The 4,154-nt window shown below is 45.1% G+C and overlaps 1 long non-coding RNA gene across 1 annotated transcript; it reads left to right on the forward strand.

Annotated features, from left to right (window-relative positions):
- The first annotated feature begins 280 nt into the window (after positions 1-280).
- On the forward strand, positions 281-3,704 carry LOC309852835. The gene is made up of 3 exons (XR_014305420.1): positions 281-342; positions 536-594; positions 3,581-3,704. It is a non-coding gene; the product is annotated as an uncharacterized lncRNA (long non-coding RNA).
- Positions 3,705-4,154: the final 450 nt, after the last annotated feature.

The following is a 4,154-nucleotide window of genomic DNA, read 5'->3' on the forward strand; positions in this document are numbered from 1 at the left end:
GCCTGGTCACCTCCCCAGTTCCTTCCCAGCAGGTTCACCTGTGGAGTTTCCGGAAGGATCTCCTCTGCGGGCCTCCCCCTCAGATTCTGTCAGTTGGTTTGGGCGAAAACAACACTGTTGTGTTAATTAAGGGCTCCAGGAGATTCTCGGTGAGGCCAGGGGGGAGCCTGAGTGCTTTTGTTGGTTTTCTGATAGTGGATTTGCTGCTTTGGTCCTGGAGAGGAGACTGGGTATCTGCTCGGTGAGTCTGGGAGCGTCGGTTTCTTGCAGCCCATGGTTCCGATGCTGACGCTGAGGTTGTGAGTGGCAGTGGCAGGGGACCCCTCCCTCCCCACAAAGCAGGTAAGGAAAATGCAGGGATGGGTGTCCTCAGGGAAGCTCACAGTTTCTGAGCTGCTCCAGACCCAAAGGACTGGGAAGTTGGGCCTTTTCTGCATCTCCAAGTCCTGCCTCAGGGCGAGCGATGTGAGGACAAGGAGCTCTGTTTCTGGATTTCAGAGCATTTTCTCCTGATGCAGCTGTGATTTCCCCCCAGATCCCTCGTGAGGACGAAATCTAGAGGTGGAGGCGAAGGCAGAAATGGCCGGTTCTCAGGTGAGCCTGGTGTCCCCGCAGAGCCGTGTCCTCTGTTTCTCCGCAGACCCTCGTGTTTAGAATCTACAGATGCGCTTGCCTCGAGTCCCGGTGCTTCTGACTTCTGCGTTCACCTGTTTTTAAGATCTGGTCAGAAGTGATACTCACGGTTAGGACTTTAGAATCCTTATCTATGTCCCAGAGCCTTCTGTCCTGTGTCCCCAACCTGGCTTCCATAGGGCACCAGCTGTTGTCCCTTTGAATTAAAGTCCCACGAGGAGTGACAATATTCTGTTGGTGGCAGATCCGGAGGGGAAGGTGTGAGTCTGAAATTCCTGTGGCTGATGAGGTCTCCTGGGATGTCAGGGAGGGAAATCATTTCTCATTCTGGCTTGTCTGGAATCTCGATCAGCTGTGTGCAGCTGAGGAGCAAGGAAACGCGGACAGAAACTTGGTGGTTATGAGTACAGAAAAACTTGGAAAGTTCCCATTCTAAGAATGGAGGTGTGTGTGTCTGTTCCCAGCATTAAACTGGCTTTTGAATGAGCTGTGCAATAGTGGGTGTGAGCCACAAATATGTATCCCAGATTTGATATATGCCAGCCTCAGTATAGCGATATGGAGGGTTTTGTAACTTAAGCCCATATTTGATTGGGGAGTTATGGCTTGACAGCAATCCCCTTTCCTTCCAAATAGCTCCATGGGCATGTAGTACCAGGAAGGCATATTTGGAGTCAGTATTAATGTTTATTTGTAAGGCTTTGGCAATTGCAAAGTGCTAGTGAGCACTATGGCATACTTAGCTTTTCTTACTCTTTTTATGAAAAGTATTGTCATCAGTAAACCAACTGTCATTTGTATTTTTAACAGGGACATCTTAAATCTGGCCAAACAGAGTAAGCAAGATCAATAACCTCTGAACAGCTTTTGCTCCATAGAGCAAGAAGCATACGGGTATCTAGGTTTAAAGTTTGACAAGTTTTAAGTATTATTTCTGGCATATCTGTAAGTGTAGCCTAGTATTTAATAAGTCAGCCCCCATCATTCAATGGTGGCCTTTGGCTTCGAAGACAAATCTGGATCTGATGGGAAGTCATTACAGTCAGGGACTGTCCCTTAGTGAGCTTTGAGGCTCTTTTTAGGAGGAGGGCTGTTCTAGGCTTTGCTAAAGCATCTGTTTGCAAGAGCACCTCAGAGATGGCTTCTAGGATAAATATGAATAAGGGATGAAATAAGAAGCCCTTTGAGTGGTCCAGCCTTAACGATATCCTGATTACAGAGGATCATTGGCAAGTGGGAGAAAACGTGTCAAGAGATAAGGGGAGTCCATGCATCATCCAATCCAATCATAAAGTGGGGACATCTGTTATCTCCCCAGTCCATAGTTAATGCTATTGAGTGCGGTATGCTGGCTTTCAGGCAATTTCATTATTCCAGTCAAACACAAGGTGATAGTTAAGTTATACAATTTTGGGGGAATCAATTTCATTTTCCATTTGTTTAAATATTTAAGCTATGTGCCCAATGGGTTCTGTTATTATCCCTACAGAATATTAGGCAAGATCATCCAAACGATCTATTGTGCAACTTCTCTGAAGTTTACTTCAAGTTGTCTAGCTCAGGTAAACAAAGATTTAAAGACAATCAAATCTAGAATTTAACATCCGTAAAGATGTGTTAATAAAAAATAATTTTTCTCTCTAAAATAACCCTCATTTACAGAGATAGCCAAATCAGGACTAATTTATTTGTAAAACAAGTCCACTTTTAACAAACTTGGCCTAATTATTTACATAAGCTCAGTAAGAACAGTGAGTGATCATATAGATCTTTTAGAATCTGCTTTGCTGGACATTCTTATAAGGAATCTCTAGGTTGAACTTTTTTTTTTTTAAAGATTTTATTTATTTATTTGACAGAGATCACAAGTAGGCTGAGAGGCAGGCAGAGAGAGAGAGAGAGGAGGAAGCAGGCTCACTGCTGAGCAGAGAGCCCGATGTGGGGCTCGATCCCAGGACCCTTGGATCATGACCTGAGCCGAAGGCAGAAGCTTTAACCCCCTGAGCCACCCAGGCGCCCTTAGGTTGAAATTTTTTTTTTTTTAAAGATTTTATTTATTTATTTGACAAAGAGAAATCACAAGTAGTCGGAGAGGCAGGCAGAGAGAGAGAGAGGGAAGCAGGCTCCCTGCTGAGCAGAGAGTCCGATGCGGGACTCAATCCCAGGACCCTGAGATCATGACCTGAGCCGAAGGCAGCGGCTTAACCCACTGAGCCACCCAGGCGCCCCTAGGTTGAACTTTTAATAGCTTCTCCAGGACAGAATCCAAGCCACGTAGTTGCCATCTGACATGCCTGCAATACCTGTCAATTTGGGTGAACTCACTGCTCACATTCCTCTCTCCTTGCGTTAGAACCACAGTTGTTATACCACGGGTATCTCAACAATCCTTTCTTCATCATTCACTCCAGAACCCCAATATTTCGCATCAGAAACATGTCTCGAATATCTTGACCATTGGTTCCTCTCCCACATCCTAACACTTTGTGCTGGCTCAGTAGGGCTGTCACCTCTTTGTCATGGATAGAGTTGACTTCTGGGAGTGAAAGGAGTGAAAGTTCTCAACCAGGCAGCCTCCTGCTCCATAGGTGGTTCTTCTTCTTCTTTTTTTTTTTTTTTAAGATTTTTATTATTATTATTTATTTATTTGACAGCAGAAATCACAAGTATGCAGAGAGAGAGGAGAAGCAGGCTCCCCGCTGAGCAGAGAGTCCGATGTGGGACTCAATCCCAGGACCCTGGGATCATGACCTGAGCCAAAGCCAGAGGCTTTAACCCACTGAGCCACCCAGGTGCCCTCATAGGTTCTTCTTTAACTCCACACCCATGTCAGGGAGAAGGAAAGGTCGGATTTGGTTCTAGCTGGTGACATTAACATCAACTTTTATCTTAGGAAACATCATGAACTGTGTCAGTGTCCACTTTATGACTGTGGTATTTATTGCAGGGACAGCTGACCTTCAGGGATGTGGCCATAGAATTCTCTGAGGAGGAGTGGGGATGCCTGACCCACACTCAGCGGCAACTGTACAGGAATGTGATGTTGGAGAACTATGGACACCTCCTCTTCTTGGGTGAGGAAAACTCCTTCCACATTTCCCAAACCCCACTCAGGGTTTTATTCCTTCCTGTGAAGAGTGTATTTTTGGAGATTTCTCTTGGAATTACTAGAATTCAGATCCAGGCAGAAAGGGAAATAAGTAGATGGAGAGAACAGTCTTCATGGTGTTTCCTTCTCAGCCTTAGCTTCTCCTTTCTCAAGGAAACATCATTGCTTGTGTAGATGAGTGGCAGTTCTCAACCCTTAGTGACATACAATGGTGCTGCTCACATCTTAAACTGAAGTTTCCCCTTCTGATGATCATGTCTACTACTTGGAAGTGTAGGTCATGATGTGAACATTGGAAATTCCTCCTGTGAGTTTTTTTTTTTTTTTTTTTAAGACTTTGTTTATGTATTTGACAGAGAAAGATGATAAGTAGGCAGAGAGAAAGGCAGAGAGAGGGGGAAGCAGGCTCCCT

Source organism: Mustela nivalis (genome assembly GCF_964662115.1).
Source record: "Mustela nivalis genome assembly, chromosome: 18".
Classification (NCBI taxonomy): Eukaryota; Metazoa; Chordata; class Mammalia; order Carnivora; family Mustelidae; genus Mustela; species Mustela nivalis.